A 27,667-nucleotide genomic window follows, 5' to 3' on the forward strand; every position below is an offset into this window, starting at 1 on the left:
GCAGAAGCCCACAGTTTATTAAGGTCTGAGCCTGGAAAATCCCTTATCTTCAGCCACGTTTGACTAGCAGTCCTAGAGCCAGCCCAGATTCAATGGAAGGTCCCAGGGATCCCACTCTTCCTGATGGAAGAAAGAGTCTGCAGCCATTTTTAGTCTACCACAAATATCTAATTCACGGAGTTGAAAAGTACAATGAAGGGTAGGAACAGGGTGCCATGAGGGGGACAGAGAGAGGAAGCCAAACTGAAAGTGGGTGAGCAGGCGGCCGTGGGCTCTCTCTAGCTCAGAGGCATCAGTGGTCAAAGCTATCAGGTGCAGACCGTCTTGCTCACATGATATCCAATCTTCAACATGAACCTTCCCCCTAAAAAAGAAACGTGCCTTTATCTGTGGGAAAAAATTTTGATACAGTGTTTCGTGCTTTTCTAACTCCCTGGAACATACTTCAAACATGCTTCAAAACTGAATTCCTTCCATCCTCTGAGGATTGAAAATAATTATATCGCTGAGAATTTAATGATACAGAACAGCAAATTCCGCTCTGAAGTCAAATACAACATCTGTAACAGCACAATAAAATAATAAGCAATCAAGGAGAAAAATTTGTTACTATATATGAATATTTGGCAAGAATAATTTGTCATCTGAACATACAGAATGTTAGATGCTATGGAATGGCAATAATTCACACTCACTTCTTTTAATGAAAGTAAATATTTTAACTTAAAATTTCCAGGTATTTATGTGTATCATAAAAATTCTATAGCTGGTCTTTGTGCATGTGTAATACACTCCACTTCCACTCCGCTTCTACTCACTCAGTAAGCATCTACTTTGTGCCAGGTCCTCTTACCGTATACCGTCTTCATAGACGAATTCTGCAAAAAGAATTCCTTGCGTGACTCGGCCTGTCCTCCCCTCCCCTCTCTTGCACTGCCACTGCCCGAGTTCAAGAGGGCTTCAGCCTTGCCCGGACTATTAGAGCGACCTTCCTCCAGTCCTCTCTCTCCAGTACGTGCTCAAATGGCCCCCCAGAGGGATCTTTCAAAAACCAACCCCACAGGGTAACATCCAGCTCCAAAGCCTAATGGGCAAGGCCCTCCACAGGCAGGTTGTAATCACGCTCTGCAGCCTCGTCTCTGCCCGCCCCAGACACTCGGGGGTCCTCGGGGTCTGCAGTGTGTGGCCCCACACTCACCGCCTTTATTTCTCGCCAGTTTATCCTCCAAGCCTCATCTCAAAACTCGCCTCCTCTAGAGAATTTTCCCCAGGCTCCTGCTCTCAGCTCTGTCACAGCCTAATGACAGCATATTAAACTGTCCACTTTGTCTGTCCCTGACCTCCAGCCTCAGCCTGGGGCTGTATCTTCCTCACCTTTTTATCTCCAGTGACCAGCAGGGCCTGGCCCACCGGCACCATTTGATCAACACTGCGGAATGGCTCCTCCTTTAGACCCCAGATGACCTTCTAGAAGGTTGATTTTTCTGGCTTGAGACAATTTCAGTTTTCTTGAAACATCTAAAAGCCGTGGTGCCAATAGGGACATAGAGAAAAATATATGTATTTCTTAAGTTCACTTCAACTTCTAAATTTTTCTCCTAGTAAGCAGAGGACTCTTCTTTATAGTCTGTTATCTGACTCTACATTGACTCTACACTGATGTAATTGGCCTATTTTTTAAGCTCCAAAGCGCAGTTGCTGGGAATTTGCCGGCCAAATCTAATCCCAATATATTTGATCCACCACGCTGGCTTTTCAAACAGTCCCTGAAAATGGCTCCTTCTGCAGAGTTCAGGGCTCCCTGTGACACCAGAAACTGACCAAAGAAAGGAGAGAGGAGCAGAGATCACACCATGAGCTCACTAGAACGTTGCCATTTCCTAACCCTGGGACCTCAGGCAAGTTCATTTCTCCATGCACCTCAGCTGTCCCATCTGGAAAATGGGGACTCACAGGAAGATAATCACCGCCTCATAGCATGTAGGTAAGCAAGAAACGTTGAGCACTTAGCACAGCAAATAGCACCCACCTTGCTCTCCTCCTCCAACTGCAGGTAAACATTAGGGGAGAAAGCAGATTCTCACAAGCAGGAAACACAGGATGGGCAGCCAGCTGGGCCCTGCCCCCCAGTCCAGGTCCAGCCCCCATGTAGGAGCTCGCTTCCTCTGGCCTACAGTCACCTCTGCAGACAGAGATTCCTAGAGAGGAGCTCACACTCCCAAGGCGATGAAGGCAAGAATATAGAGGCACCATATACTAGTAGGTACCGGTTTCTCCATGGTGGCCAGCCAGGCTGCAGTGTCACAAAAGGCAAACACGTTCCCCCCACATTCACAATGGCCACCAGCAATGAAACCCATCAGCCTCTCTTGTGCAGGGCATCTGGGGGGACCTCTTTGCCCAGACATCATCCCTTGATACACTCCTTTACCACCACCCAAGAGTCTCCAGACACAGGGGAAACATTGGGTCCACCTAAATAACTTCCAGGCTGCATCCCAGAATCATTGGTTAAAACCAAGTTGTTACTGTTAAGGTTGCTTCAGGGGAACAGCAGTAGGGAAACTGGAAACAATTAGAGGTCAGGAATCAGAGGGAATTTATAGATCATCTCGAGAGAAATAATGACTTGCTCAAGGTCCTACAGCAAGTTAATGACAGAGATGGGAGTAGAGCCAACTCTAATATTTTTGCCCAATAGGGCACGGAGATGATGATGATTGGATACACTTCGGTATTTAGTGGGGGAGGCATTTTAAGAGCAGAAGGACTACTGAAGTATGCATTGATTTTTGCATGAAAGGTCTGTTGAGTGGCAACCTTGTGTCAGGCACTGAGGTAGCAGCAAAAAATGTGACAGACAGGGAGCTCGCATGCGGCTTACAGCCTGAGTAGGATGAGGGGCGAGATGACAAGCAAACGCACCAAGTAATTACCATTTGTGACAGGAGCCATGAAGGAAGCAAAGAGGACACTATGATGGCAAATAACACAGTGGACCAAGTTGTTTGGGGTTTTTTTGTTTTGTTTTGTTTTAAATAAGGTGGTCAAAGAAGGACTCACAGAAGAACTGGCCTTTAAACCAAGACCTGAAAGGCCAAACTCCAGCCACAGGAAGAGCCACTAGAAGAATACTCTAAGGAGAGAAAAAAGAGTAAGCAGCAGGAAAGAGCTCTGCTCTTTTCTAGAAATAGTCTGTGGGGGCGTGGAGCACAGAGAGCAAAGCAGAGAATGTAGGAGAGACGATGAGCAAGGAAGGCTGGAGCCACGGCACGCCGGGTCTCATAAGCCAAGGTAGGAAATTCAGATTTTACTCTAGGCAAAAGAGCAAATCTACAGAGAGTCCAAGCGGAGGAGAGACACATTTTATCTTTTCATTTCTTGGAAGATGCCGCTCTACATGATGCCAGGTAAGCAAGCACAGAAGCAGGGAGCTCACTTGGAAAGCAGGGAAGGGGTGCGTGCAAAGGGATGGTGTCCTGGGCTCTAGTGAGGGCCTGGGTGACAAAAGAAAAAAGATACGTGGACTTGTGACCAGTTCAGAAGTAGAACTAAGAACATTTGTCAATAGATTAGATTTAACTAGAAGGAAAAAGTGGTGTTTGAACCTAGGTTTGTCATTTAAGGCTCTGGCTGGCCACCCTAGACTTTAGAGAAATTTCTGAAGACCTAGAATGAATGGGAGGTGATAAGTGACAGACTCTGGCTGAATCCAGGTAATCTGAAGTCCAAGCAAGTTGGTAGACCTCTCTAGGCCTTGGTTTTCTTATGTACAAAAATGGGATAATGACACCCACAGTGTCGAATGACGAAAGGGATTTAGGGAGTACAGAGCCTGACACATATTAGTTCTCCATAAATGTTAGTTTCACTCTTTCTGAAATAACAAATCTCATTTGGGAACACATACAGTCCTCTGAAGACTTTTTTTTTTTTTTAACTTAGTCCACTATAAGACAGAAAGCTTTCAAAATATTCTAAATAAGTATTTTCTAACACAAATTAGTAGCACGCATCATTATTTCATCAGTAGAAAACCTATAAAGCCTTTTAGAAGATTATTTTCCTTTCATTTCTTTGTTGTTGTTTGACTCTCAAAGCTAAACTCTGGTTTTATTGTGATTTCATCTAGAGAAAAATCTTCATATTCTTAGTTATTGCCTCAAAAGTACGTCAACTTGATGAAATGAACTAAGGAAAGACTATGGATTTCTCAACCACCCATTATGTTAAATTTCAATTCTAGGTCCAAACAGTATTTCCAAAGTGACTGAGTCAACAGAAAGAAAAATAAAGCCCCCGCTTTTTGTTTGCCTGGGGAGGAACCACTCAGGAGCCACAGAGAAGGCAAGAGTGTAGGTATTACAATATACAACCACTTAACCCCGCCAGAATCCAAATTCGTTATCTTTTCCATACCCAACCATAGAAGAGCAGGAAGCAGCTCTGGGGCTCCAGCTGATGCTCTAAGACAGTAAGGTCTTGCCCTGTCGCTCATCCCAAACAAATGCTTTCACTGTGGAGACCTGGACCGTGAGTACTTCATGCAATCACCTAAGATCTTCCCCCAACACACATAAACATGTATGCACAACATGCATAAACGTGTAGATGAAGTCTTTGAGCAGTGATTTTGTTGAGTTGTTCACTGGTAGAGCCAAACTCATAGAAAAAGAGAGGGTAATCACTGTGATTTCTAGCCTAACACGTTCACTGGAGAATCACACTTATACCTTACGGAGAAAAAAATTGTTTTTCCCTCAAGACAAGTCACTGGGAGACTAGATCACAAAGGTTTCAATTCTTACTCAATTTCTTATTCAATTTTCCAAAATAAAAGTAGAATGTATATACAACTTCTTGGGAACTAAGCAGTGCAAAAGAGGGGTGTCCCTACAAAACCATACCCACATACTCGCTGCACTACTAAGCATGCTTTCCTATGAAAAAGATGAACAATGCCCAACTACTGATAACCAAAGAACTTGCTTTTCTAAGAGAGGGTAGAAGTATAATATGTTTCTAAAGCTAAATATCTCCTCTCACAGAGACTGTCATTTAAATTCCTGCCTAGCAAAGGGATTTTTATGGAAGGTTAATGCCTCCTATAACATTTATCCTGGATGGTGGAGCTTTTCGCATAATTTTCTGGGCTTTATTCCTGCAGTGTTATAGAACCTTATCTTCCCTCTAATAGCTTGCCAGTAAAGACCCAGTGCATATAAAGGCAGTCGTTATTTCTCAGTTCAAGCCCTGATTTAATGAAATTCCAAATCTCTCGTAAAAGGAGGCTTGGGGTTAAGCCACAAAGAAAAAAAGAGGCAGGCCAGAGGTGAGTGGTTTTAGCCCTGCCTGGGTCTGACTTATGGAAGGTTACCCAGGCCAGAGCTCTGGCCGGTGGAGGATGCCTGAGCCTCCGAGGAAGACCACTGGTCAGGCCAGTGGACTAAGTCAAGGATGGCAGCACCACTTTCTTTAAAGGGATCTTCAGCTGGAGGAAGACTTTCCATATACTCCCGATTTGCCTTTGAACTCACTTGCCTTTTCATCATCTTCCTAATCTCCTTCATTATTTTGACCTTTACTAGAGACCCAAGCATTTCATTCCCAGGCACTTCTCTGCCTTTCCTTCTTCATCCATAAGTGAGGCAACACTAATGATAACAGATTGTATTTTCCAAAAATAGCCACAGTAGCATCTCTGGTCCTACCTGCCCTTCTGGGACCTTGCCACTTTCCCATGCAGAGGCGGAGTCTGTTTCGCCTCTCCTTTATACCGGACTTTGTGACCACCTTGCTGAATAAAATGCACGAAGTACCTGACTTCAGGGGGAAGGCAATGAGAAGCAACAGAACTCCTGGCCCGTTCTCTAGAACCCAGCCACCAAGCTGTGAGAAAGCCAGAACCAATCTACATAGAGGACACCTAGCTGAGGCCCCTAGCTGACAGCCAACCTCAACCAGCAGATCTGGGAGTCAACAGGTCTTCAGATCGTGCCAGCCCTCAGCCTTTGAGTCTTCCAAATGGGGTCTCACATGTTATGGAGCACAGGTTAATCAATTCCACTCTTCCCTGCCCAAATTCCTGACACATGGAACGGTGAGCATAGTAAGAGTTGTTTTATGCCATTTCGGGGTAACATCTTTCACGGGGATAGTTCATGGAGCATCGAGGCACTGTAACCATATCCTCTAAGAGATCTACTATGTTTGCTACAGAGCTTGCTCTCCAGCAAAGACCCCCTCAGGTATATTCCAGTGGTCCTTGAGCCAACCCTTAGCCATTCAGTGAGACACTGGGTGGGGCAAGGTCTCTGGAGACCCCACACACAGGTCCTTTCTTGTGGCCTCAGCTAAGTTATCTAACCCAAGTTTTACAATTTCATCCATAAAACAGGACTAATAATGTCTACTTGGGAAACCAAGCACGTGAAGCTCTTACACACGCTAGGAGTTCTAAAACCCCAATGTCACTAATAGAGAATTCTTCCCAGTGCATGCCTCCTCCAGGAAGTCAGTACCAGCACAGAACTGCTTGTTCTCTGCCCCTCCACATCATTCCTATAGATGCCTTCTAGCAAAACTTCCAGGAGTCAGCACAACATTTCAGAAGGACCACTACCTAGGGCTCAGACACCGCTGGCCATTGTTAAGAGCTACCCCTTCCCCGTCATATCTTTGTGCACTTGGATTATGGATTCCCACATGCACTTCGTATCTACGAATCCACAGAGGAGCAGAGGAACCTCACGGGAGGAGGGGAAGTCACACTCTAACCTTCTTGCCCCCTAAACGACCTAAAGGTCGTTTAAGACCTTTTTCCTCTGACAGAGTGGCAGCAAAGTAGGAAAATACAAGAGAACCCTAAAAGGGAATTCATTGTAAGGGAAATGGAGTCGGAATTGGCAAATGAGACACAACACTGGATTAAAGGAAATAATTATTGGCACAACGTGTAGTAAGTTGAACCCCTCACAGACACATCAAACTGGAGCCAGAAGCAGGTTTGTCGGAAAAACAGCTGCATCAGCCCTCGTAGAAAGTTGTACCCTGTGAAGCACAGACAGCTTTGTTCTAGAACTGTGCAGTTTCATCCAGGAGCTACTAGCCGTAAGTGGCTACTAAGCACTTAAAATGTGGCCAGTCCAACTTGAGATGTTAACATAAAATATACACCAGATTTCAAGGACTTCCTATGAAAGAGTATTTCTTTAATAATTTCATATGCATTACACGTTGAAATAATACTTAGGTATAATGAGTTAAATATCATGTTACAATTCATTTCATCTGTTTATTTTTTAATGTGTCTGCTAGGAAACTTAAAATTATATATGTGGCCCACACTGTATTTCCACTGGACAGTGCCACACTAGAACATCCTTGCCTAGGATACAGGGTACTGAAAACCAAGTTGGCTGGAGCCATTCTATAGATCTATATTCACAATGGGGTGACAAGTCATAAAAATCTTGGGGTCCGAAGAGCTTCCTCACACACTCCTGTGGAGAACCACCAAGGCTCAGCCACGCTTTCAACAGCTGTCCTCCTGCACTAGCCACGTGATGCTGGCCACACCCATGGCATGGGGGGAGGGGAGGGGCGCAGATCGCTGGCTGAGGAACCACACCTCCAGGAATGCATCTTGGTCTCTGCTCTCCCTTTCCAGGCAGGACACAGAGGCGGGGATCAAGGAGAACCAAGGACTCGTGAACCTGGGGATTCTAAGAATAGTGGGGAAACAGAAGCCTCAGAAAAGGCAAGAATTTCAGCTAGGAGACTGAACTGAATCGCAAACCATGGTAACGTGGTGTTAAAAGTCACATAGCCTTATTTATAGTCCTGGATTATCAAAGCACCCTCCTTTCTGTTACATGTATGGTTCCTTTCTACTTACGTATTCGTTCCACATAATAATAATAGTTACCACTGAATGGTGCTGTTATACATTCCATATAGATGTTGAATCATCTCTAAACCCCTAAAACACAGGCATTATTATCTACATCTTACAGATAACAAAGCTGAGGTATGGAGCTGTTAAATCTTGCTCGAATTCTAGTAAATGACAGAATGTGGATTCAAACGAAGAGGTCTCCTTCCAAATCTCACAGTCTGTAGTTTTCAGGAGCCACAGAATTCTAACCAACAAATGTGCTATAATTTATTTGCATTGATTAAATATGTACTTAAACTTGTATGTGTACGCCTTTGCAAAGATTCAATGATGCTAAAATAGATCACGACAGATAGAAAGCTAGGACTAGATTTCCACTTTTCACACTGAGCACTCTGACCCTCAGTTTCCTCTCCTATAATACCTACACTTGATGACAACAGGGATGGATTCACTTCTCGGTTCTGTACCTACCCTAGATCCTATGGCCCTTAGACATACAGTCTTATCAAACTAAAACAGTCCTTTAGTTATTCAAAAGTCACGTAGCAGACATGGTTTCTCTTACATGGTTTACTCTTCATTGTGAAGGCAGCAGAGATCACTTTTAAGCTGGGCATTAGATAATCAGATTTGCATTTTAGAAGGATCCCTGTGGGGTACTCTCACACACACTGGTGGGAGTGTAAATTGATACAATCCTTTTGGAAAGCAATTTGGCAAAGTGTACTAAGAGCTCTAAAATGTTTGACACAGTAATATCACTTTTGTGACTACACTGAGGAAATAATCCTAAAACCAGAAAAAGCTTTATGCACAAAGCATCCACTGTAGTATCCATAATGGCAGAAAAATGGCAATGACCTCACTACCCAGCAACAGGGGAATGGTCACACAAGGTTAGCACATAACCACGGGGCAGCACATGACTCAGCCACCTAAATTTTATTCATGACAAGTTACCAATAACATAAAAAAAAAATGGTAATTTGCTTGTTAGTATTAGCAACACATCTTGTGGTAGGTTATAAAAATGGCCACAAATCCTTCTGCCTAGATCCATGCCCTTACAATAGGATGCTGCAGAATCTCTTATTAGGAGGTAGAATCGATTTCTCCATCCCTCTAGTGTGAGCAGACCCTGTGACTTGCTTTGGCCAATGAAATTTTAGTAAATGAGATGCAACCGGAAGCTTGCAAAGCACTTATGCTTTGGCACTTGCCTCTTACTTGCTTGGAAGTCTTCCATCACTCTATGAAGAAGCCTAGAGATAACCTGCTCTATGAGGAGAGATACTTTGACTCAGTCCCTCCTATGGCCCCACCTGGCAGCCGGCCAAACCCAGAAGCAGAGTCGTCTAACTAAGTGGCAGCAAAACACAGATGCACAATTGAGGCCAGCCAAGACTAGCCAAAGAACCACATTGCTGATCCCAGCCCCAATCACTCCCCCAGACAATCAGGAGCTAAATCAGTGGTTGTTACTTTAAGCTACTAAATTTTAAGACCATGTGTTAACACACCAAAAGGTCACTGATACAATACTGATCATTTTTGAAGCTAGGAAACAAGTACATAAGGGCCAGCATTCATTCAGATATTCTTTCTGCTTTTGTGGGTTTCATACATTCCATAATTTTAAAAAATTCAATACATATACACATTTAAGCTAGAGGAAAAGTAAATGTTAAGTAAAGCATTTGAATGCAAATATATACGTACATATAGTTTGATCATAACGATACAAAAGAAATTTTCCATAATAAAATACTAGGAAAAAATATACCATTGGTTGCCTCTGGATGCTGAGACTATTTTTTTTATCTTGTATGTATTTTCTGAAATATCTGTAATAAGCCTGATTTACTTTATTCTGAAAATGAATATTTACAAATCTATTTATTTCATCTCACATCCCCCAACATTTTTTTTTCTTTCCAGAGAATACATGGAGAAAAATTGGAGGGGTGAGAAACTACAGGCAGAGAGACAAATTCAGAGGAAGTTAAAGTAATGTAAGGGGAAAGTTACCAGGGTCCAAAATCAGGGCAACTATAATAGAGAAGGAAAGGGATAGACAGGGGCAGGGAGACAGAATCCATAATGTGAGACATCAGCTTGCACTGGAAGGACATTTAACCTGGACCAAGGAAGGGCTTCAGTGGGACCCAAGAACCCAAATTTAAAATGCACTGAAATTTGGATTTAAGTATGTAAACACATCTCTCAAGACAGGAAATCCACAGGTTTCATGAGATTCTCAAATGGTAAATGTGATCCCCAAAGCTGAAAACCCATTAAGCCTTATCTCTCTGTAAACAGGGAAGAAATCAGTTTGGTCTTTAAACCATACTCAAATCTGACCAGTCATAAGACAACCTGAACAGGATGCTGAAATGATCAGAACACAGTCAAGGGCTTTGGTCCCCAAAGCATGACCTACTTGTGTGCATGATGGCCCAGGCAATGTCAACCTTCTCATCACATAACTCATCACATGCACTTTCCTGCTGTCCCTCAGAAGCTGGGTTGCACTCTGGAGAAAGCTAAATCCTGTGGACCATCACTTCCAGGTGTCAGAGCCAGAGGTCTACCTGGGAACTCTGGCCTTCCGGAGAAGCATGCAAAACCAGCTTTTCTAAATCTGAGGCTCAGACAGAGTTCAGCACTGCCTGGTTCCAGCCTCACCTTCAACCTCCACACTCTCCCTCCTTCTTGTTCCCCTTCACCCTGGCCTATTCCAAGTTCCCAAGAAGTTGTGCTTCCTCCTACCCTAGGAGCTTTGCATATGCTGTTCCCCTCACTATTCCACTCCCCTCCAACAGGTAAATTTATCTTTCAGATCCTAACCTTTTTTTTTTTTTTTTTAAAGATTTTATTTATTTATTTGACAGAGAGAAATCACAGGTAGATGGAGAGGCAGGCAGAGAGAGAGAGGGGGGGGGAAGCAGGCTCCCTGCCGAGCAGAGAGCCCGATGCGGGACTCGATCCCAGGACCCTGAGATCATGACCTGAGCCGAAGGCAGCGGCTTAACCCACTGAGCCACCCAGGCGCCCCCAGATCCTAACCTTAATCAGTCTTTCCCCACCCAAGGAAATGCTCCTGATATATGCCCTCTGGGCACTCAGCACAGATCAAGTGTTGTATTTCTTCTGTGATGACTGAATTAACCTGCCTCCTTCACCAATAGGAATTATAATAAAAACCAACATCACTGGAATGTTCACTATGTGCCAGACCCTAGAGGAACTGCATAATATACATTCATTTATTTTATTAGCATAACAATCCCATGAGGAAAATGAAGGGTAGAAGAGAAACAACCACACTAGGATTCCCTAGCAAAGTAAGAAGCAGTGTTGGGATAGAATCGGACAACCAGCACCTGGAATCCGCACGGGCCTGGAGCTCAGGTCTTTTCACTGATGTATCAGAAGGGGATGGAAAAACCAGCACAAGATCTAGCGCTTAACAGGGACTCCAGTAGTGGTGACTAAACTGGGCTCACCTAGCCTTGAACTACACTGAAGAAATCCAGACCTGGGGACAATCTTATGAACCACCCTCACCAACTCCCACAGAAAAGGAATAGGAGACCCAGAGAGGGAAGGTGGTTTTCTTAAGGTCACACAAAATCAGGACTAGAATCCAGATCTCCTAACACAGCCCCATCCGTTTTTCTACCTCATTAAATGAAAACTTAAAATTAAAAATATTAAGTATAAAATACTTAGTAAGTACATTTAAACCAATAAAGAAGTATGACACTCCCTTTCCCAGTCCTGACTTTGCTGCAGAATCAGAAGGGAAGAGAGATGGGTGGATAACCGAAGAAAAATATTTCTTTAGTCATTTGTATTTGGAAAAAAGTACAAGGATTATAGAAAATTGCTATTCATGTAAATTGCTCCCTAAAAAATGATTCTTTTTTTCCCCCTCAATTTACTAGTGTTGAGCAGTTTTTTAACTCAAAATAACCTTCATTTAACAAGTCTGTGTCTTAACTTTACAATTATTTCAATGTGATCATCTGTTGTCAATTACTTTTGTTAGCTCATTGGCGACTTCACTTGTGCTGATCTTGATTTATACAGTGGTGCACCAGAATGGGGGTCTCTGTAGACCCACAGCAATGCAGCCTTGGACCCTCATCACAGCTGGGGAGGCTCTTTGGATGTCACTGTAGCTGGGATGAGGGAGGTTTTGATATTGGTGAAAAGGGTAGGTGGGTTTTACATTGTTCGTAGATCCTCACTGCTGTACTTATAAAGGCTCAATTTGTAGAACAAGTACAGTTATTTTTAATTCCTCAAAGAATTGGGCTGCAACCAGAAAGATACCAAGACACTCACCCAACCATGCAACATTATCTTCAACTTGCTTCTTTATATCAGGGAGAACTTCAGCTAAGACGGATGTCAAAAGATTACTATTTTCAGTGATTCCAAGGGGCACATGTAACCCAGTGTGTATGGCCACAATGTCCACAATAACCATACTATGGAAAGAGCCCAGATGTCCATTGACAAATGAATGGATAAAGAAGAGGTGGTATATATACAGAATGGAATACTACTTAGCCATCAAAAATAATGAAAGCTTGCCCTTTGCAATGATGTGGATAAAACTAGAGGGTATTGTGCTGAGCAGAGTAAGTCAGAGAAAGACAAATACCTTATGATTTCATGCATATGTGGGATTTAAGGAACAAAAAAGAGAAAGAAAAATAAGATAAAAACAGAGAGGGGCAAATCATGAGACTCTTAACTCCAGTAAACAAACTGAGGGTTGCTAGGTAAATGGGTGGTATGCATTAAGGAGGGCACTTGAAGTAATGAGCACCGGGTATTATATGCAACAGGTGAATCACTAACTTCTACCCATGAAACTAATAATACACTATATGTTAACTAAATTAAAGTTAAAAACTAAAAATATATATATTCTTATTGTCTAGGGGCACCTGGCTGGCTAACTTGGTTGAGCATGTTCTTGATTTCACAGTCATAAAAGCTTAAGCCCCACACTGGGCATAGAGTTTACTTTAAAAAAGAGAGAGAGATTCTTATGTTCTAGATTTAGAGCTGTGTTTCCTTGGAATGTTTTAATAAAGCCTTCCACAATGCCTTCAGAATGTTTTCTTTCCCAGTGGGTACATAGTTTCATTTTAGCTTAGGGGACAAGGCTTTTTTAAACAGTTCCTACCAGGCTCTGAATATCAACGTTGAATTTGGTTAACTTCTGACCACAGACATACCTTTTAAAAAATCCTTTCAACCATTGGGCCAGGTGTCAGCTGGACAAGCAGTAACTATTCCTGGCAGTACTCAACAAACCCATGGACACAACAGGGCTCCTCCCAAGGCTACAGAAGATACTACCCTCCCAAGATACAGAGCTACTTTCCAAGATAACCAGAAGAAAGACACAATTACCTTGAGAGCAGGCAACAGCTACTAGAACCCAAGCTGCAAAGGAAGTATAACTTACATTTCTGTCCAGCCCTATTTTTGAGCACACCCCTCCCCCACAAAGGTTGACCAACCAAGTTCTCCGGACACAAAACCAGACCAAGGAGAGGCAATAGCTGCCCCTGAGAGAAAGGATGGATAAACGTTTCCTCCGCCCAATGTGAATTTGGAACTGAGGGGACGCCGCGAAATCTTACCTTCCTGCCTCGACCAGGCACCGCAGACAGAGCTGACTTTGGTGAGAAGTCTCACCCTGCTCCGGCTTCTTCGGGTTTCCCAGGATGCCAGCTGCAGGTTCCAGAAAGACCGAGGTGTCTCAGCAGGTCCCATCCTAGTCACCAGACACTGCAGAGGAGGAAGAATGATTTTCCCCCAGTCCCTGTCTAGGGACTGCTTGGCTGAAGCCCCTTTCTCTCTCTCTCTAGGGCACCTTTTAACAGATAAGCTTAATGAGGTTAAAGGTTCTCCACTGTGGCCACTTGTTCAGCCCTAAAACCAAATTTTTTTCATATGAGGCCTTCACGTGGACCCCAGTCCAGATGAAGACTGACAGACAGACCCGAACCCCATCGACCCGAACCCGAACCAATTTCTAAACTGGACCCAATCCGAAGCCAGTCAGGTCAGGCTTCCAAGTCCCCTCCACCCCACCGCCACACCCTCTTACCCCGACCCCTACCCCCACCTCACCCGCGTCCGGTTTCTAAATCAGACCCAATCCAACCCCAGACCGGTTCCGTTTCTAAATCGAATCCAGGCCGGATTTTGAGTCCGACCCAGTCCCACAGGGTGTTTGCAGACAGGCCTGAAAAAGAAATGTTCAAAGCCTGAAAAGGCGCAAAAGCTGCAGAGCCAGACTAGGCCCAGGACTTACCCACCACCTGCCTCCAGGGGCCTCCAGAACCACGGCCTCCACAGGGACCCCGCTCGCTCGGTGGCACCTTGCTCCTGGGCGCGGGGGGTCTCCCGTTTCTTCTGACACTAGGAGTGTTAAAAGATAAACTGAGGCCTATTAAAAATGTTGACTTTATTTGAGCAAAACCGGTTCCGAGCCCAGGCAGCACAAAGCCGGAAGTGGCTAGCAGTGTCCACCAATAGTAGCTTGGGAAGAGGGTCTTAGACAAGTAGATGCAAAGTCAGGAAACTATTGATTGGCTATAGGTGAAAGCCCAGTCGGCTGTTTTCTACTGGTTGTCCTTAGCATTTCGATTTCCTAACCTGGAGGCACTGAGGGGCTTAGATCTTGGTTGGCTTAGGTAGGCAGCCCACAGCATTAGAGGGACATGAGGCTACTGGCTTCCTTGTTTAATTAAATTTTTTTTTTTTTAAGATTTTATTTATTTACTTGACAGACAGAGATCACAAGTAGGCAGAGAGGCAGGCAGAGAGAGAGGGGGAAGCAGGCTCCCCAATGAGCAGAGAGCCCAATACGGGGCTCCATCCCAGGACCCTGGGATCATGACTGGAGCCAAAGGCAGAGGCTTTAACCCACTGAGCCACCCAGGCGCCCCTTGTTTAATTAATTTAATACTGTTAGAATAATATACTTACCCCCTTTAAGAGATAAGTATACTTACTAAAAGCCCATAGATGTGAGTGATTTGCCCAAGGTAACACAGCATGCCCCCAGGTCGCCTGAATCAGACCTAGAACTCCATGAGAAATATGCCCAAGAGTCAACAACACGACCCCTTTTCACAAGGCAAGAGGGAAGAGGTTAAGGCAAGAAGCTAAGGCCAATCAACACGGTGACATGCTAGTGAGCTACAGAGAATCCTGGTCATACTGAATGAGATCCAAGAGCAGCTGCCTCCCATAGGGCCTCATAGGACCACCACAAACACTTTGCAAGAAGGCTTCTGTCCTTTATTCCAACATCGCCTCTACCACCAGCAATGACATCGAAGCTCAACCCTGGCTTATTTTAATGCTCTGGATTTTTTAAATGCCTTCTCCCTGAAAAGAGCTGTGGAAAAAGTTCATCATGTGCTCTTTGGAAAGCCTCTGCACCCAGAATAGATGCCTTCATGGTTAGATGCCACCAACAAAGCCCACTGCCTCCTAATAAAAGAAAACAATTATGAGGTCTCTTCAAAATGTTCAAGAAGTAAATGACAAATGTTTTGAAAAGAGCATTGGTAAGCAGGAATGGGTCTAGAGGAACTCACCAAACTGAGACAAAGGAATGTTTGGCATGGAATAGAATAAAAGGGAAACTGGAGAGATAGAAAAGCTGCCTTAAATATTTCAAGGGCTATCTTGTGAAAGAGAAGCAAGGTATATTCCAGATGTTTCCAGGGAACAGAAAAGTAACAACCAAGCCTGCCAATCAATGACGGGGCAGGCTGGGCAGGAAAGTACAGGGGTTAAGAACACAGCTTATGGGCGCCTGGGTGGCTCAGTGGGTTAAGTCACTGCCTTCGGCTCGGGTCATGATCTCAGAGTCCTGGGATCGAGTCCCACATCGGGCTCTCTGCTCAGCAGGGAGCCTGCTTCCTCCTCTCTCTCTCTGCCTGCCTCTCTGCCTACTTGTGATCTCTCTCTGTCAAACAAATAAATAAAATCTTTAAAAAAAAAAAAAAAAAAAGAACACAGCTTATAAATCCTTTCTCCGCAACATATACAGCCTCAGTTTCCCCATCTGTAAAGTGGTTGTGGCAATAATACTTCCTATCTCTTAAGGTTGTTGTGAGCATTAAAAAGATCACGAATCTCAGCGGCTTAACACAAAGCCTGGCACGCAGTAAGTCTTCCATATGATGTCATCTGTTGTCCCTGCTGTTTAGAGGAAGTGAGTTCTTTGTCCTTGGGCATATTCAAGAAGCAACTGCCGATCAACAAGCCATGAAGCTGTGTTGGGAAAGAGATTCCTGCATTAGACAAAGGATCGGATTAGGTGATCTTAAGTTTCCTTCCATTCTTGGCTTTCACATTCTTTGCTTCATTGAAACTGAGGTTAATTTGAAGGCCTCTATTGGACTACCCTGGCAGGCTCCAGCTTTGGAGCTTTGTTTTTCCACCTTTGTACTTCCAAATCCTTGCTGTGGAGCAGAATCTGGAGAGCATGTCTCGAAGTGCACAACCCAGGAAGGAAAGCTTCTTTTGCTTGTCGGCTGCATTCTTGGAATTCCCAAGATTCCAGCCCCTTTTCCTCCTCGCATTGTAAACATGAGGTTCTTGTGGGGAGGACAAAAAGGTCGCTTACCAAACAGCGTTTGCTCCCAGGCTCTGATCTGAATAATTCAACTCATCTTCAGTGAGAGCACCAGGCCTGGGGATGATCTCAAGCCATTTGACAGGCACGGTGCTGATTTAGGCTAACAAGGGGCCATTGTCTGAGCACAAGAATGGCATCCTGGCTTCTTGGTGAGAAGAACCAGGTATGGGAACATAGCACAAGTCCAACTGACTCATCATCACCAACGGCACCAGTGGCAGTCAAGTGCCTTCCCAAATTCCCCTTTTAGCAGGACCAAGCCCTTGAGCAGGAGGAGGAGGCATTTATTGGGGATTGCTACAAATTCGGCTTTACTGCCACTGCCTTTATAACCACAATATAAAGTAACTCCCACAACACAGTGAAGATAAGCTCTTTAAAGAAAATATAAAAGCATTAGCTTGGCAATTCACCCAAACCTCATCATGCACCATAGACATTTTTGAAGTTTAACAAAGAAAAGCACATCATTAAAGAATACTGCTCTATCACCATTCTTATGCAAATCCTTCCAGATAGTTGGGTGGAAAATTCCATCTAACACGCAGTAAGAAATAAGTGTTGCAGGGTAGAAATTTCAGCTATACTGAGTGCATCTATCACTTGTATAATCCAAACTACTGTATGTGCACTGACTACAGAATTAGTATTGATCCATTCACCATGTAAACATCAAGTACTTTCTATTATTACTTGAAATAGCATGCTATCACAATTTCTATTTCCTCCTTCTATCTTAAATAGAAGTATTGCACATTAGCCCTTTCCTTCATGTACTTTTTTGCACAGCTATCTAACTACAGTGTTCGGTGTGGTGCTGAGTTTCCTGCAGACATCTGCAGTATTAGCATTAAAGCACTTTATTTTCAAGTCCTCTCTGATGGAAGACAATACAACTTTCATTTACCCAAGAAACCTGTTACCAGAGCTCCTCTTAGAAACAAGCGCATTCTCCCCTCCTCTCTTTCTCTCTCTTTCTCTCTCTCTCACATATACACACACACATACACATCATCCTTTGTTTTCTACTCATCCCCATGCTGAGATCACCACCATCGGTATGCACCTCCAGCCCCGCCCCCCAAGAGGACAGGACCACCAGGTCTCTGGAGCTCTGAGTAGTGGGAAAAGATTTGCCAAGGCTGAGAATGGTATCTGATTTCAGGATGACTTGTTATGGAAGCTCAAGATTTGACCCCGGGTTGCATCATCCAAATGTCTGGATGCATACAGAAAAATTACTTTGGAGAATCAGTTCTGATGTTTGAAAGCATATAAAAAACATAGCAAGGAGTGAGCCTTCTCTTTCCCCTTTTCTGTTACCGCAGCATAACAGCAGGAGGAAATTTGGAGTGGGTTCTGGACCCTGGAGGGTCAATTTTCGCTCAAGTAGCTCGGAGCTACAGCTGGCATAATTCGCGTTCTCTGGTGCCTGTGGCATTCCCTGGGTACCACAAGCATCCTAACTCAGGGCACAGTGCTTCTTGTTACCTTTGCCATGATGGGAACGACACATGCTGCGTGTGACTTAACTAGATTTCCAGGGTCTTCAGAACCCAGCAGCAGCCCTAGTCAGAACACATACAATTTCATTCCTGTCAATGGGAATCTACACATTGCAAGCATCACCTGCCACAAAGCCAACTTTCATGAACGTTTGTAATACCCCTTTAACACAATCCAAGTTGTACAACACCATTGTCCTCTTTTACCAACATGTGAAGCCTCCAAATTTTCGTCTGAAACAAAACAAAACAAAACAAACAAAAAAAACCACGAAAGCTGTGGCTTCGTTTAATGGAGAGAAAATATCCAGAACAAGCCGAGCACTATTCAGCCACCAGCCTTATGCCCAAACTCCTCTCGACCAATCCAAAATAATAATATTATTATTATTATTAACGAATTAATTGAAATTTTTCTTCATAAGTGACAGCTTTGTTACCAGACTCAACAGATGTAAACTCAAACAGATGAAATTGTGTAATTGGATGGTGCGTGTTTAATATTCAAAGAGAGTGTGAGGACCTTATAAAGGAACTGTGCACCTACTTCTGCCTCTCATAAATCTCCATCTTTATTTTGCAACATCAACTATTCAGTCTCTTGAATGCTCAGCTGTGTTTGGAGCAACAAAGTTTTATTCGCCCCCCTACAAAATACCCCTTCCAGAAGTGGGACCCGATTTAAGATATGCGCATGCGTACTCTCTTTCTTGTGTATAATCATTTGGCCTAAACTCCAAAACCTCAAAATAGTGAGTGGATCAGGTTGTTCCAACAACAATCACGTTAACGTTTGGGGAAAATATAATTAATTAATTAATTAATTAACTGGCTGACTGACTAAAATAAAAGAAGGGTAGTAGCAACCATTGTTGGTTGCCTCTCCCCTCCCCCTTCCTTACTAGCAGCACCCTCTCTAATTTTGAGCAGGTAACCACCCCTCAACAGAAGGCAACCCTCTCCCTACCTCAGGGTGAACTCATGAACAGGCAGTCACTGCTGGAAAGAATCCCACTCTCTTGGCAGTGACCAGTCTAGGAGCGGACATGGGCCTCAACTCTGACAAACAAGACCGAGGGAATTGGACTGGGCCTTCAAAAGAAGGTTTCTTCACTCTTATGAAGAGGTGTGATGGAGAGTCCACCAGCAGTAAAAACACTGTGCAGGACTGGATGTGCACATGACCCCTGAGCCCCAACAGTCATATTACGCAAGAGGCAAAAAGTTGTGATCCCTGTCAAGCTGCTGAATTAAGCAACCCTAAAACAACCCTACCCTGGGCTTCTTGTTTTTAAAAAAAAAAGATATAATAGTCCCCACAGCCCTTATTAGAAGGGGATTTGAAGACCCCCGGTGGATACTTGAAACTCTGGATAGATCGTACCCAATCCAGTACATACTATGCTTTTTCTTTTCCATACAAACCTACCACAAAGTTTCACTTCTAAGTGAAGAGTAAGAGATTAACAACAATAACTAATAATAAAATAGAACAATTATAATGAGAGACTATAATAAAATTCATGTGAATGTGGTCTCTCTCTCTCTCTCTGTCACTGCACTCACCCTTCTCCGAGCAATGGTGTGAGGTGACAGAATGCCTCTGTGATAAGACGACATGAGGTGAGTGGTTTGGTAGATGTTTGGCTCCTACTGGTCTTCTGAGGATCCATCAGAAGAAGGATCATCTGCTTCCAGACTACAATTGATGGTGGGTAACTGAAAATGAAGAAAGCAAAACTGGGGGGGGGGAGGAGGGCTATTGTCATTATTTTCCTCATGGCTGGGGTTCCCATTACTTCAATCAAAAGCAGCTTTTCTGCCACAGGTCATTGTCATCCTTAGAGATTGGTATGGTGAAAAACGACTCTCCACTCACTTCCTGTCTTGCTGCATCCTTGCCCCAGACAAACTTCTTGGTTGAAATGGGCACATTTATGTATTTGAGAAAATGCAGGTTAATGATGCTCTAAAAATAAATAAATAAGAGGTACTAATGAATCTTTCCACTGAGCACCTTCTCCAAAGAAAGAAAAATCCCATGATAGCCTATTAACCAAAATCTGCCCTGTGCACACCCAAGAACATCCAGCCGTGTGTGGCTACAAGAGCTCCAAGATGGCCTCCTTATTAAAAGCTGAGGGAGTGATTACAGTGTAAAAGAGATGCATTCGTTGGAGGCCCTGGTGCTTCACAGGTTTTAGAAAATAAAGGCCTCGTTCTACAGTAGCGTTTTCCAGGCTTGTTTGGGCACAGACGCACATTGCTTTCCTCATGGAGAAGGTCAGGCAGAAATACACAGGTTGAAGAGGGGCGGGGCCTTTCCTCCACCAGCTCAGTCGAACCCAAAGACTGCCCCTGAGTCATTTCCCCTGAATCGCTAGGACTCCTGGGGTCATTTCAGAAATGATCATCTAAAACAAGAATGAGGGGGCCACTTGTGTTTTGCGTAATAGACTATTTTAAGCAAGAAAAAGACATGAAGTCTTAAAAGTTTACACAAACAAAAATGCGTGTGAAGGAATGATGAGGTGCTCTGTCAACAGAGGAGAAATGGCCACAGCAAAGCCAGTGAAGGAAGACTCCCCACCTCTCGGTCAGGATTCACCTGCAGTCCTCCAGAGTATGATCACCTGAGACTCTAGGCTGGGAAGAGAAAGACGAGCAACTAAACATAGTTTGAGACCTCTACAGGAAGACGTTAGGGAACCTTAGGGTCAAAAAGGTGGGGTTATACCATAAACAACATTAAAAGGCTAAAGACAGCTTTGGAGAAAATATTTGCAGCACATGTAACAGACAAAGCTTAAATATTCATACTATATGGAATCTACAAGTCAATTTAAATTTTTTAAAAAGACAACTCAATATAAAAAATGAGGAAAGAATATGGACAATTTATAGGAAAAAAATACAGGTGACCAATAAATATATGAAAGGAATCTCAGTTCCATGGCTAATTAGGGAAATGCAAAATGAAACAATGCAACACCACTCTCAGCCTTATGTTTGCAAAAATTGAGAAGACATAATATCCAGGGTTGCAAATAAAGTAGAGAAATGGGCACTCTCACACATCTGATGGAAGTGTGAATTGAAACACAGTTTTGGAGGACAATTTGGCAATGTCTATCAAACTTAAAATGCAATTCCATTTTAGGAGTCTGCCCTACAGATATATTTGCACATGGCGGTAAAGATATAGCTACAAGGATACTCACTGCAACATTGTTTGTAATTGCAAACACACAGGAAACAATGTAAATGTCCATCAGAGAGGACAGATTAAAAATGCTCTGGTCTATGCATGAAATAGAACAGTGAGCAAACATTAAAAACAATGAGGTAGATATGGATGTGTTATTATAGAAGCATCTGAAATGTAAAAAAAAAAAAAATGAATAAAGAAAAGCACATGTTCCAAGAAAAATTTTAAATAAAAGATAATGTGCATATATCCTCTTTTTAATATATCTAATATGATGTCAGGAATAAAGTAAATACCCAATACATATTGGAAGTATAAATGGCTTATAATTATTTGCTAGAGGAATGAATGGCTGATGAATAAATAAATGATGAATGTACATGTAAACACGAAAAATTTGAAAAGATACCCAAGGTTAGCTCAGTGTAATGGGAGGAAGAATCACTTTTCACATAATATCTTTTTTATAGATTGTTTTAAAAACTTTACAGTTGTAATTTTCCCATTAACAGAAATAGAAAAGTTAAAGATCCATCTCTGTTTCTGTTTAAAGATGTTAAAACCTTAATACTGAAAGACAAAGGAAAGACATAATGAAAATATTTGCAACATATGTAACGAAATTAACGCCACTGAACATAAAGGGCTCTTACCAATCAATAAGACAGAAATAAATGCAGAAAAAAATAATAAATAGCCAAATCCTGTGTGGTCAACATTGGCAATTGTCTACCTATAATCTATTCTTTCTTCCAAATAGACCCATATTAGAGGATGGGCCAGCCATATGTTTATTACCCAAATGAAAAAGTACAAATGACCAAAACTCTTGTGAAAAAATATTCAATCTCCTATAGTCAAAGAACTACAAATTAAACAAAGTAAAATACTTGGATTTTGCTCATAACATAGGCCAAAACAAGGAAAAGATTTCTATTATCCGGTGTTGTCAAGGACTTGGAGAAAGGCATTCTCAAGCAAAGTCAATGGGAGTGTAAATTGGCACAATAATTTGGGCTGTAATTTGATATACCTTATCACAGTTGAAGCATATTATCTTCAACCTAGAAATTCCACTTCTAGGAATCTGTCCCACAGAATCCCTTACACAATTACCCAAGGATCCATATGCAAGAATGTTGTCTAGAGGCTTGTTCACTAGCAACAATCTGGGAAAACTTTCCCCTGTCCATCAGGAGAGCTGTAAATAAGCACACAAGGATCTCTGCCCTGACAGAGACTTTGTTCAGTTGGAGGCAGAGACAGATGATAAACAAGGACATTAATAAGCAAGATACGTTCCAGTGACATAAGTACTATGTAAAGGAAATAAAATTAGGTGATATGATAGAGCATGTTTGGGGGTACAGAGGTGGACAGGGCAGAGGCGAGACTATTACACATGAAGCCATTCAGGGATGACTCCCTGGAGGGGAATACTGAGCTAAGATCAGAACGATGACCAAGAACTAGCCCAGCAAATAGAAGGCCCAGAGACCCTGTAGGAGGAAGACAAAGGATAACCAATAAGAAGGAGAAAGGGAAAAGATGAGACTAGAGAAGAGAGTTTTGGAAGCCACTGGGGTACTAAGCAAGGAGGGACGTGACCAGGTTTGCCATTTTTAAAAGATCATTCTGGCTGCCAGGTGAAGAATGTATTGTAGGAAAATACCAATGAGAGAACGGAGAGAAGTGAGGAGGTCCTGGCAAGATGGACTGGGGGCTGAGCCCAGGTAGCTGGCAGTGGAAAGTGAGAGAAGTGTCCAGATAATGGCATACTTTGGAGGTAGAGCCAACAGGATTTGCTAGTGGATTGCCCTTGGCGTCTGACAGTAAGTGAAGAAGGAATTGAGGATGGCACCAAATTTGGGGCCTGAACAACTGGGTGGGCTGGTGGTGGTATTTACTGAGATGAGAGAGCCCGGGCGGGGGGGGGGGGGGGGGGAGAAGTTTAGTAGAGAAATTCCAGAGTCCATTTTGGACTTGGGAAGCTTGCATGTCCTATGAGACAGGCAAGTAGAGATAAAGTGGGAAATTAACATATATATTTGCAAATGCAGAGAGAAAAATCTGGGAGGTTATCCACCGACCCGATAAAGGGATTCTCTCCAGGAAGTGCAACTGGGGGTAGGGGGAGGGGAGATGAAGAGGAAAGAAGCTACTTCTACATTTGACTTTATATACATTAATAAGGTTTGAAATTGTTACAATGAATATGTATTACCTTTGAAATTTAAATAAATGAATATAAATAAAAGACTAACTGAGTGATTTTCAAATTTTTCCGCAGAGCTTTTTCTTCAAACAAAATCTTATCCAGAATGCTCTTCCCACTGTCATTATTCAGGCGTCAGCTCAAATATCACCTCAGAGAGACCATCCTTAAACAGGATCTAAAGTATCTCCACTTCTTCCTTCCCCGCCAAGTCACTCTGTTGCATGCCCCGTTTTATTGTGTTCATATCACTTACAACCCAAAACTGACCTATTTGTCTGTTTCCTGGCCTTCCCTGCTAGAATATAATGGTCAAGAGCAGGGAGGTTGTATGTCCTGGTCTCCAAATAGCTCTAGAATCTGGAACACTGAGTTGCATACAGTAGGCACTCAATAAATACTCCTTTGATTAAAAATGAACTCCAGTTTGTCCTCAGGATAAAAAGCTGAGCTGCTTCAATGGAACCAAGGCTAGGGGTCCAGAGTCTTGTCTCTCCCTTTCTCTCTCTCTCTCTCTCTCCACTCCCTTCCCACCATCACTGGCTGCCTTAGGGTATATCCCAGGAACCCCCAGGGCCCTGAAAGAAACTGCAAAAACCACAGGACTGTCTGATGGCTCAGATCTTTTCCAGTTCAGACAGTCTACAAAGGTCTGACCTGAGCCCTCCTTCTCAGTTTCCACCCGGGACCACCACAGTAGGTCTCATCCAGACTCAGGGAGAGCTCTACCCATCTCCACATCACCTCCACTAGGCCAGCTAGCCTCACACAGGCCACCCTCTGCCAGGTGCTCCAGACTGTGCCGACTAGCCCCTTACAGCACCTGCTCATGGAGTCACCAGTGAGGGACAGCCCCAGCTCGGCCCCAACTCAGTTCCACACTGGGTACAGGTGCACCCAGAAACAGACATGGGGCTTGTTCTGCAGGGGCTGCATGCGGGAGATAACTCAGGTCATAGTCAATTCCCTGGCCTTCTAGTGGCTCTTATAGGAATGTGGTCAAGTCCAACTTAGTCCCTAGTTCTTTCTCAAGCCTTCCAAAGTGTCCTGAGGCCACACAGTCAAAATTAAATAAAGACTGGCTGTCTTTGTGCATGCAGTCGGTTGCTGTCTTTGTGAGATATGGGTGATGGAACTGCCACGCCTCCAAGAAAGAGAAATGCCATCTGTCTGCCTCACTTGGCCTCAATGTCACTTCAACCAGAGGTTAGTAAGCATCCCTAGGCATTGTCTTCTGTCCATTCTGTGGTCCAGAGAGACTAGTTCTCACCCTCAGACTGCGCTGCTCCCCAGCCTCAGCCAAGGCCAGGGGTTTCCCTATGCACCTGGGTGTAGGGCCAGCATCTCTCAGCAAGAGTCCTGAGCAGAACCAAGAGCAGTCACTCATTCACTCTATGTAAAGGTAAGTCCCTGCCACTCTCAGGTCCTTGCCACACATCAGAATCCTCTTCCTTATACCCACTGTCTCCCATGACTACTAGGTGTACCTCTGCTTCTGGGTGGGCTGAGGGTGGAACTTAGGGTAGGCAGATCCTCAGGGATAAAGCCCGAGAGACCAGAGTAGTGAGGAGGAATCTTGCGGTCCTCACTGCAGTGATTCTCAGGAAGGAGAGGGCTGGAGGAACGTGGCTGGCCCCTTCCCCAGAGCCCAGCGTGTGGTGCTCAGGGGCCACCTGCTGGCAGCTGGGGGCATGTGTGACTCTGGGGAGAGGGTTGCTTAGACCCAGGGCTCCTCCAAGGGCACACACACACACACACAGGCACCCCAGTACACGGTGTGCATGCATGCGCCCACACAGAAACATACATCCCACATGCCCCAGCATGCATGTGCATACACAGAGAGCCATGCATACATGCACATGCCCATGCAGATATGAACACAAGCATGCAAGCAGACAGACATAACAGAATTATATACTGCTCATAAGCGTGCACCTGCACACCCCCACGGGCACACAGCTTGCATATACATTAAAGCATGTGCAAAGACATTAAGGTGCATATATACTAGTGCATATACAGTAAGGCATGGGCCCCTACTGAGCGCCTCCCTCCCCAGGGCCCTTTCTGCAATTCCCTTCCTCCCAGTCATCACGAAAGATGGAAACCCACATGAATTCTGCCCCTCTGCTCTCCTGCTCTTTGCAGTAGACAGTGCTCAGTCTGTGGCTCCATTACCAAGAGCCCCTCAGAGGACTGCGGCCAGAGGACCACAACCCCACCTCTGTGCTTAGCTGCCAGCATGCATCTCCCCTCGCCTGGGACCTGGGAGTGTGGCCAGCAAGGGTGTGATGACAGAGGTGTGCCTCAACACCATGAGAACAAAGATTCCAGGGCCCTGGTTGACTGTGATGTCAATATGGGATGCTCCCCACCCAGTCCCAGAGCAAGGTGGGCCACAGCTGCACGGAGACGGGGTCTACAAAGGTGGGAGGTGACACTCTGGAACTGTCTGAGAAGCTGAAGCTGTGCAGACACCTCCAAGGGTTGGTTTAAGGGCTGACAGAGCCTCAGAAGCCCAGATTCAAGGACAAGGAAGGCAGAACATATTCACTGAATGCCTGCTGCCTGTACAGCGCTATTCCCACACTCATTCAACGTCTACTTCTCTTATGAGGCAGGGAAGCTCGTGAGTCTTCCCATAACAAGACATCACCAGGTGCCACTCTTTCCCTTCTTAAATATGCCTCTGTTTATTCCAGGGATGCACCAACTGGTCCAAGCTCCCATTAGCTCTCGTCTGGGCCAGTGGCACAGCCTCCTCCTCGCGCCCTTCCCGACTCTTGTCCCCTCCAATCTGCCCTCCCTAATTCACACAGATCAGTTTTAACAACTTTACTGGCTTCAGTGACTTCTTGTGCTAAGGACCAAGACCAAAACCCAAATCTCTGCTTTGCACCCTCCCCTACTTCTTGCCTCTCCTGTCTGCCCTTCCACGCTGGTCCTTCTCACCCCTCAAATGTCGCCCCACTTCCTCCCACAGCAGTCACTTTGCACATGCTCTTCCCTCTACTCCCCATCCGCACGCCCTCGCCTGAGAAAATCCGCCTTCCCCTCTCTCCCCAAACATCATTTCCTCCTGATGCCTTTCTTGTCGCCTGACCTCCTCTCCCTGGCAAACACTCCTAACTCCCTGTGGTTCTATTATAACACACAGCAGCACTTGCACTGACCTATCCGTGCTGTTATGTGACTTCCCTCTGTCTGCTCTGTCCCCTAGGCTCTGAGCTCTGCCAGGGCAAAGACCTTGTCTCTTGCTCATTCTTTTATACCCAAGTTCCCCGAAACTGCACGCGCTGGAGAAGTCCCTGGTTGGAATGATCCAAGCCAGCCCATCCTCCCATCAGCCCTGGCCAACTCAGCAGAAGAGACTGTGCATTTGTTTCTACCTTGGCAGGCCTGTCCTATTATCGTTCTTGAGCAAAATGATAACAACCTGATTGGCAAAAGGCCGTGCTTACCTGTAAGCCTGGATAAATGGAAATAAACCCACTAACGGAAGAAAAAGAGCAGCCGATATGAGCATCATCTCAGGAAGGCAGTGGAAGCATTTTAATGTGCAGTCCCAAGGGCATACACAATAGAGCACTGACCAAGTAAGACTGTTAAACTTCTATACGTCTTTTTAGATATTCACCACCCAAAGGACAGATCAGGCCTCTCGGAAGTCCTGAGGGCTGGGGACAGAGAACTCGGGGGCAGTCACGCCTCCTCCATAAGAGCAACCATACAACCCATGGAGCCTCTTTAGAAACTATTAAGACTTTCAAGACCATGACAGCAGAGCAGTAGCCAAGTTCAGGGCCTTTCTGTGTAACTACACAGGCGGCTGATCCTGCTCCTTCGCCCTGGAAAACCGGGCAGCCCAGAACCACCCACACATCATCCAATTCTGGAAACAGTCACTTACTAAACACCTCACCTGTGCCCTGTTCTTGCCTGCACGGAGCTCAGAGCCTGCGAGTGGGAAAGCAGTCAGTGCACAGCTGCAAAGAGAACTCCGTGTGTCTTCACTCCCCTGGAGGCAGAAGAGGAGGACGGGCCCCTCCCAGATCCCAGAATCTCAGGGGTGAACGACGATCTGCTAAAGTGCAAACACGCCCAGGAGATGGTCTCATGCACGGTGTCCTGAAGATGACTTCACTCCTTC

The 27,667-nt window shown here is 44.5% G+C and overlaps 1 long non-coding RNA gene across 1 annotated transcript; it reads right to left on the reverse strand.

Moving 5' to 3' along the window:
• On the reverse strand, positions 1–27,667 carry LOC132025060 (uncharacterized). The gene is made up of 4 exons (XR_009406402.1): positions 27,440–27,667; positions 14,244–14,350; positions 13,567–13,714; positions 1–364 (listed from the first exon to the last, which is right to left on the reverse strand). It is a non-coding gene; the product is annotated as an uncharacterized LOC132025060 (long non-coding RNA).

This window comes from Mustela nigripes, chromosome 9, assembly GCF_022355385.1.
Source record: "Mustela nigripes isolate SB6536 chromosome 9, MUSNIG.SB6536, whole genome shotgun sequence".
Taxonomy (NCBI): Eukaryota; Metazoa; Chordata; class Mammalia; order Carnivora; family Mustelidae; genus Mustela; species Mustela nigripes.